The sequence below is a fragment of the Phalaenopsis equestris genome, unplaced genomic scaffold (genome assembly GCF_001263595.1).
Source record: "Phalaenopsis equestris unplaced genomic scaffold, ASM126359v1 Scaffold001307, whole genome shotgun sequence".
Taxonomy (NCBI): domain Eukaryota; kingdom Viridiplantae; phylum Streptophyta; class Magnoliopsida; order Asparagales; family Orchidaceae; genus Phalaenopsis; species Phalaenopsis equestris.
The window spans coordinates 906,823-916,456 of NW_018165746.1; positions in this window are offsets into that span (position 1 = coordinate 906,823).

The following is a 9,634-nucleotide window of genomic DNA, read 5'->3' on the forward strand; positions in this document are numbered from 1 at the left end:
ATTTTGAAAGATCTAGTGGTGTCACACGAGGCAAAAAAGAAGTTTTTAACAAAAGACACTCTTCATTGCGTGGGGTAATTGAAAGAGCGTTCGGAGTGTGGAAGAAGAAGTGGGTCATATTACGGGATATGCCGTCCTACCCTTTTCCAAAACAAGTACAAATAGTTGTTGGTACAATGACGCTACACAATTTCATCCGACGCCACCCTTCCAGATCGGATGCGGAGTTTGCCATTTTAAAAGATGATTCAGTGCAAATCCCACATGAAGCATTTGAATATCACTTGGGACGTCCGATGCCTGAAGAGTTTGCTTCAGAAGATGCATGCACTCGAGAGGGTGAAGGTGCATCAGAGATGACAAGTTTACGAGAACAAATAGCAGATGATATTCTCCGGTCATGATAATTTTTTTTTCCTATTATGGTGTTTAAAAGTGTGTGTATAACACGACTCGTACTTTTAACTTTTTTCTGGAAATGCATGTTTTGAAATTGATAACAAATTTTTAGCATTGGTAAATCTTCCTTATGTATTTAAAACAAAAATCTACTAAAAACACTTACAGTAACTTCTTTTCTAATGCTTTCTTTAGCAGGTACCTTGAAAACACTTACAGTAACTTACAGTAACTTCTTTTTTAAGGCTTTCTTGAGCTTGTCGGTCAAGAGCTTCGATTTACCAAGGCATCAAAGATCTATACGTCTACCATGGCAAGGTTTTCGACCATGGCTATCATCTGTTGTTCTGTTATGTTTTTAAAATATGTTTTCAATAACGATAAAGTTTATTAGATTAATCATTGATTGGAAATATTCATGTATTAATATTGATTTTAAACTACCTGAATCTTCTCAAGGCACCCTCAAGTGTAATATTTTTGTTTTCAAAGTTTAAATGAGTGAAAGCAAAAGAACTATTTTAAAAAAAAACATATTTTGTACGGGTGCTTGATTGTAAATTTTGTTGGAATGAAAAGGTTTATGTGTTTCCATCGTTGGAGGTGCTTAATAGTAAGGGATTACAAGTATTGGAGGATTGGTTTGATGGAGTAGGTGCAGCAGCATATGATTGTTTCTTTCCTTGCTTAACTGAACTCTTCCCCACCTCAAGTCATTGTACCTTTGTAACATGCCAAAAGCAAGGCTGCTTGAAAGCAAAGCGGCTTAAGGCTGCTTGATTGTAAATTCCATGGGAATGACAAAGTTTATGTGTTTCCATCTTTGGAGGTGTTTATCATTGCTTATGTATACTCATTGGTTAACAACTTGTTTTTTATTTTGCTTCATCCTTTATTTTCAATTATTATTATCATTTTAAGTTTTGTTTTTGTGCTTTGATAACCGTGATTGTTTGGTTGTAGCCTGGATGAGAATATTGAGTGTTGATGTTAAATTGGGAGCAGGTTTTAGTTTTCCAAAATTTAGATACATAGCATCTAAACGTGATTTTTTACATTTATTCCATTCAAATCTTTCAAATCACATTTTGGATCTTCCCATTGGCCCTAAGCAGCTTGGAAGCCGGGTGCAACTGTTGTCTTTGTGAAACAAAATCGATGCCATCATGGGTTATTTTCTATTGCATGCATACATCCAACTTCAAGGTAGCCATACAGATTCCAAAGACAACATCGTTTGGCACCAGCTTTCAGATGTTGTTCCATTGCTAGGCCCCAACTGACTTCAATAATATGTGTTGATGTTAAATTGGAGTGCAATTTGCACACATTTTGCACAAAGTCAAGATTTACATACATAGCACTCAAATATTTACATACATGTCAAGATTTACATACATATCCTTATGTTCAATGTTAGCAAATCTTACATTTATAACAACCAAAGATTTACATACATACCACTCAAAGATTTACATACATGTCACTCAAAGATATACATATGTTACATTCAAAGAATTGCATAACAATTGGTAATGAAGCTTCTTAATAGTATGAAATTTCCAAGCTTCGATGTGATCTCATGGGCACCAATACTGCTTACTTAAGATGCTCCATGATTTTAGCTACAAAGATAGATTTCCTCGAGTGTGATCTGTACCAAATTCTGTCAGAACATACATAATTAAATGCAGATGTCAGTAGTCACAAAAATTAATATAGAATTTAATACACCAAATTGGATATGTTTTAGTTTTCAATGAAAAAGGTAAAAGCACAATACATCGTTAAGTTTATACTGTCTAAAGTTATATGAACTTAAAAATAAAACCACAAGGATTTGATGAACATAGCACTAGCATCTGATTAACATAAATTTTATACGTTAAGCAAAAATAGACTTGTACTCGATTCATTGAGAAATCAATAAAAATTTTTATTTACTAACTTTTTCTTGAGTTTTTGAAATAATCTCACCTTATAAGAACTAGCATTATGGTAACAACTTGTAGCACTATATACTTTCCAAACTCCATTAAGACTTTATCAAGATTAAAAAAATAACTCTAAATCATTTATCTAATTTAATTTTAAATTAGATTCCAACAATCATTTATCTAATAAAAATTTTAATTCAATAACTTTTTACTTGAGTTTTTTTTTTATTCTCTCTAGTTTTTGACTAATCAACGTTTTTTATATTAATTGTAGGACAATGAGCTCGAGATATTCAGGGAAGTCGGGGCAAATGATGTGCCGATGTGGGCTACCGTCATTGCTTTTTACATCACGACAGACATATTGTTTCGGGCGACAATTCTACAGGTGCCCGCGGTGGGGACAAGGACCGGACGACTGCAAATTCTTCAAGTGGGCCGACAGTGGAACTATTTCTACGTGCTCTCAATTGGACACAAATGCTAGGAGTTCAATAGTACGACAACGGAAGAAAGCCACGGGTGATTCGAATTCTCACGTTTCTTCGATAGCGCAGTCGGACAGGTTTGCTCAGGGTTCTGGAGTGTCAGATGCAGGTGGCATGGGTCGTGATATGCTGCTACATTATAAATTTAACATTATCATATTTTTACTTGTCATTTTAACATGTTATTTCTTCTTTTTTATGGGCTATTATTATACTTTGTAGTAGTATGTGTAGGTTCATTTGACTTTTGTATGTGTAACATATTCGTTTGATGTGATCGGATATGTTTTAGTTATATAAATATAAATGATGTTTTTGGTATTTTCTGCTCTGAACAATGATCTTTAATTTTGTTGAGAGAAAAACAAATTCTGCTGCACAAATTATTCATTTAATTAAAAAGAAAATTCGAAATAAGCTGTTTACAAAACACACTGACCAAACAACTAAACTGCTTATTCAGAACAGGGGCAGAATGGTCAGTTTTTCAGAATCAGCTATTTTTCATAAGCGCCAACCAAACCACCAGATAGCTTATCCGGATCAGCTGATCATCAGCAGATTATTAGGATAAGCTGTAGGATAAGCTGCTTATCAGAGAAGCTGGATAAGCTGCAGCTGCCCCCAAACAGACCCTAATTAATCATGACTAATATTAATTCCAAAAAAATGGGGGAATAAATGTCAAATAAAGTTCAAATAAAAAGAGATGATATTTAAATAAAATTTGAGTGGTATTTAATTATATTTGTATTTTGGGATGATTACATACATACCAGTTGAAACATTGATATTTACAATTTAATCACACATGCATTTTTTTTTTTTGAACGACCAAATTGATGTATTTATGCATGTGATGATCAAATGATTGAGAATTTGATAAAAAATGAAAAATATAGAAAGAAATCAGGGTTGTTAACGATTCGATTTCGAGCAGAGCTAGGGTCGGCTCAAAATATGATTGAAAAAAATTCAATCCAAAATTTTGGTGACAACTCAGCTCGTTTATTTTGATCTGAGCCAAAATTTGAATGAATTTTTTAGCGATTAATGGTCTTTGAGCCAAATTCGCTAAATTAAAAGCACTAACATCATTAAGACTGTCAACGAACCAATTTCAAGCCAAACGGGGGTCAGGTAAAAAAAAATTCAATCCAAAATTTTGGCTCCTAGCTCGGTTCATTTATTCCCATCCGTGTCAAAATTCAAATCAATTTTTGAGAGAACAATCTTTGCACAAAATTCCCCTACTTAGGATTTTATGATGAATTTTGCTATTTGGGTGATAAATTAAAAAAATGAATGAAAGGGGTGATTGATTTGTAAATAGCTAATTTCGGGTGGTCTGTATGAAATTGTCCCAATTTCCAATTTTGGAATATAAAAAAATTTGAATTCTCATTCGAATAGTAAAAACGTCAAATAAAATGAATCGAAAGGCTTTTCCGGAAATTGAATAAGACTAAATAATATTTGAATATATCATAATATAATCTTATTTGATTATAAACTTATAGTAGATATAGATATTAAACATTAATTATCAACTAATATTTCTAACGTATTGATGTAGTATTTTATATCCACTTTAATTATATTAGTTCACATTTATAATATCACAAGATATTGCTCGTGATAGTAAGAGCTTAACATATCTAATCATTTCTAATATTATGATATTTTAGTAGAGGAAAAAATATTACGCCAGGACTCCACACAGTAGAGGTACGTGCGGAGTCCAATGAAGTTATGTCACACACGTGAAGGTGAGGAAAAAAATTGGTCCGGTAACACAGGGGAATATTTCTCGTGTTATTAGGTGGTATTGTGTGTTGTTCAAGTGTTATTGATGTGTTATTGTGTTATTATAACACCAGAAATATTCTCATAACACAATAAAATATGAATAACAGCAATAACACATGAATAACACGGGGGAATATTCTTTTGTGTTACATGTGTTACCGAGAATATTCTCCTGTGGCGTGATTTTATTGGACTCCGCACATAACTCTACATGTGGAGTCCTGATGTAATATTTTTTTCTTAGTAGAGTTCGAATATTTTTTAAACAAATTGCTAAATAAGTTTTGAGCAAGATTTAAATATTGTTTGAATATGGTTTAAATAAGTTAAACGTTGACCATCTGATGACCCGTTTAGGAGAGTAGATCTTTTAGATTCGACTTATGTTAAGAAATGCAGAGGTAGACCTAGGAAGACTTGGGCTTATTGTATAAAAAATGATCTTAATTAACTAGAACTAAACTAGAACTAAATGAAAATAGAACTAAATGAAAATATGACACTAAATAGGACGCAATGGAGAAAAAAGATTTATGTAGCCGACCCCACGTAGTGGGATTAAGGCTTTGTTGTTGTTGTTGTATGGTATAAGTTTAATTTAAATATAAATACAATAAAATATAATCCAAGGGTTACAATCCATTACAATACAATGAAAAAACATTATACATATCAATATTGTAGGTTATATATAAAATTATAATGACAACCATTATAATAAATAAATAAAAATTTCATAATCATGAGTATAATCACAATAACTATGATACAATTCAAACAAACTTTGATATAACCATATACTAACACAACACTTGTAACAAAACATAGTTGAATTACTTGTTTTATTTCTTATCTAAGTGTTTCAATACCTAGTAATATGGAAGCTAGTTAGTTTTTAAAGATGGTTAAATTTATATCAAGATTAAGACTTCACTAATTATGCTTTGAAGTATTAAACATCATTAGCATTCAAATTATTTTCAATTTGTAACTGTTTTTTAAGTCACTAAATTAAAAATTAAAAGCAAAACAACACTAACCTTGAACAACTAGTTCAAATTAGAAATCAAAGTTACCTTTGAAATTTTATTCATATGGCTAATATTTGTGAATGACAAATGTTAGGGATAATGAAGGCATTGAGAATAGAAAAAGACGAGCACTTTATTGCACAAATATTTATTTATATAATCTCCATCATTCCTTAAAATTTAAGAAAAAGTTATGAACAAAGACATCGGTGTGAACTATCAAATAAAGTATTTGAAAAATTTTACAAAATGATCAAAATGTAACTTTTAATTGAATATTATGAATAGACTTCAATTTTTCAATTTAAGGAGACTTGATTGGAGAGAATACTTTAATATTTAAAAAATACTAAAAAATTGCTTGATGTTATATAATGACAATCATTACCAACAATTGTTGATCGTCATCACTCAAAAAATATTGCTCGACTATGATGTCTTAATTATTGTTTATAGGCTATGATCATATGATCGCCATCTTATGATTATGGTCATTTAACTCGATCTTTGGACCACCTTTTATTCAATCATAACTGATTAATTATCACCATGCAACTATTTTCTATCTATCATTATCACCATCCATAAAATAGCAATGATGAATATCATTGCCAATTAGATCGACATAGATACTAACGATGAGATCGACATAGTCATAACCAATATGACCAAAGCTAATATTCGATATCAAAGTATATGTGTGCATCACTAACAAATTGGATACATACTACAATGCTTACGTCAATGAATATCATCATTAAGACAATTAATGTAAACTATTTGTTCTAATCTCACTGCACAACGTTGTCGGCATGGTTGATTGTTATTGTTGACCCTAAAATTGATGTACACTATCATTAATAGCTGTCAATGCTCGTTGAAGGCACTAATTTCAATGCCTATCGTCAACACCAAGATTGATCCCAAACTTCTCAAGTCTATGGCTTCCTCTCTAAAGAGAGTTTTAAAACAAACCTTGAGTGTTTTCTTAAAGGTAACTTTAATGTGTTAGAGCTTTATCAAATTCTATTATGGAAGTTAGATTACATAGTTCATATATATCATATTATATTAAGGCTTTTCTTAAATGCTAAAAAAGAGATTATTTCTAACTTGTGGCACGTACAAATTTGATTATTTTAACTTGGTTAGCCATTGCGTATTTTTCACATTATGATTTTATTTTATGTAAATAAGCATTTATCTCTTATGAGTTGCTTTTGATTTATTTTATGTGTGTACAACAACACATAATGTTAAGACAATAATATCTCTTAATTATCATCAATGTCTAACATACAATAATGAAAAATTTTCTTAATTAATTTACTAAAAGAGTGACATATGAATAAGATTCATATTTAAATCAATTAAAATACAAAATACAAACACATAAAATATTTAAAAGTAGTCAAAATGGATCTCAAATGCATTGCTTTGGATGAATGAAATGTACAAAAAATGGATTAAAATGTATTATTTCATTTAACTCATAGTAAATTTAGCAATTTTAAGATTTCTAATAACAAAAAAAAATGATTTAAGTTATTTTAAATAATTCTTTTAGAAGCCTTTCTCTTGTGTTTTATTATTGTAATAAAATTCATATAATTTAAAAAAAAATATTTAATTTTATAAAATTTAAATGACACTATACAACAAAGATCTTAATGCATGAAAATTTTATAATCTACATGCTATTCCTCCATTTTTTTAATAAAGTGAAACTCTTAAATTTATTTAATGTATTTGATGATAAACTAATATATTTAGCATTATAATTTTTTTTTTTGAATTGATGGTCATGCCTAGTTTTATTATTCGAAAATAAATGATACATAGATAACAAAAACAAAAAGAAACATCACCACATAAAAAGATAGTAACAAATAATTCAAGAATGACCAAGAAAAGGAAACAAAAAACAACAAAAAGAAAAGAAGAGAATAAGTAAAACTGATCCCAAAACTAACTAAAAAAACAACAAGTAGCGGACCTTTAACAACAGAACTCCAATATCAATCCATTAAAAAAACTCGACAATCTTTCCAAACAAGACCAACATCAGTGAATTTGGAAACGTATAACAAGTCTAAGTAATTGCGAGAGATCAGCTCCAAACAAATCAAAGAGAAGAAAGAACCGAGTAAATGAATTTTGCCAACTGCCAAAGAAAAACCCACAACAGCACTATGAGATACAATAACAGTTAAGAGGAACGAGTGGATTAACAAAAATGAAACAACAACCCAATTGAACTCAGGTACCAATCCATCTGAACAAAAAACACCAAATAAAAAACAAATAAATAAATAAAAACCAAAAAGGGCAAAAATAAAAGAGGCACAAAAGGAAAAAAAAAAACAACAATGACGAGAAAATGAAAAAATAAATAAATATGAGCTCAGAATTTACCAGACGAAAATATATTAAAAAACTATTCCAAAAACTATAAATATTTTACATCGAACATCTACTAATATGGTTGAATTTTAATGGGATGGTTGAAAAACATCATTGCTCAACCAAAATACCCCACAAAATTAGAAATAACAAAAGATATATGAACAATTCAATCATAAACACAGAAAAATCAATCCAAACATGATTTGAAATAGCTAATCCATAAACAAAGATAGCCTCCAAACAACTAAGAAATAACAGCCCCAAACCAACTCTGAGGAAGGAGTTGAGTAAAGAAAAAAATGTGAAAATCAAAATAAAAACCTCACAAAAAAGGTATTAAAATTACTTTTAAATTCTATAAGTAATATTCATCAAAACAAATACATATAAAATTTAATGAAAAGTTTGGAATCTATCAAACAAAAACTATTAAAATATAACAACAAATATAAAACAACAAAAATATAGTATAAAAACATCAAAACTCAACCAAAAAACCCGACCAAAAGGGAAATATCAAAAGAAGCTTAACAAAAACAGGAAAAATAGAAGGAAGAAAACAAGAAAGAAAGAAACTAAAGATTGTGAAAAATATTTAAATTCATTATGAAGAAAGTGAACATCATAATTGCTTTTAAAATAAATGAGTTGAGTGAGTACTAAATTTTTTTAACTTCTTAGATCTTTAATAAAATTGAGCTAATTTTTGATTTGATAGTTATTCAAATCACAATCAATAGGGGTTCATTTGGCTCAACAGTTATAGTGCGCTGTGCTTTCAAGCCGCTATTTATGTCGTTTGAAAACAATGGAGGTGGCAGCTTCAATGATAAAGCAAGTGTAAACGCGAGCCGCAGGTAACACCCAATGGTTCGCGTTTCTTATTTCATTTTCCCCCTCCCTTCCCCCTGCATCTCTGCCAAGTTCTTCACTTCTTTGCCCTAGCTCCTTCGCGTCTCTGTCGCTCTCGTTTATCTACCTCTCTCAAGCTGCCTCTATAACATTTCTGCTGCGTCTTTCGCATCTCAGCCCTAAGGCCATCTCTCCTCTTTTGTTTATGCCGTAAGAAGTGCTCGTCCCTCTCCCTCCCACGGTATCCTCTATCATTATTTTTACAATTTATGATTGATTTGGAATGTGTAGCTTTCTCATTGCGTTTTGTGGCTTTGCTCAACACGTGAAATCAATATTATACTATTAGGATGATGAGATTTTAAATTTTAGTATCTTCTACCATTCTTTTTGTTGTTTGTGCTCCTGAATCTACTTGATTTATGGTTTTAGTGTCTTTTGTGGTTTGTTTTTTCTATTTGTAGCATCTGGAGTAAAAGAATTTTTAAATTTGAGTGTCCTAAAATGGGTGGAATTCGAATGTGTGGCAATTTGACATTCAATTTTTGGGACATCTATGGATATTGTACGCTTGAAATGTCTTTCTAGTTCATGTCATCTCTATTTTTTGTTTTGGTTGCTTTGGGTGGTTTGCCCTCTTTCTCGGACATGTATTTTTTTCTCACATGGATGGCTTCTGAGGCAATTGTGGATGCAACATTTCATGTATTTA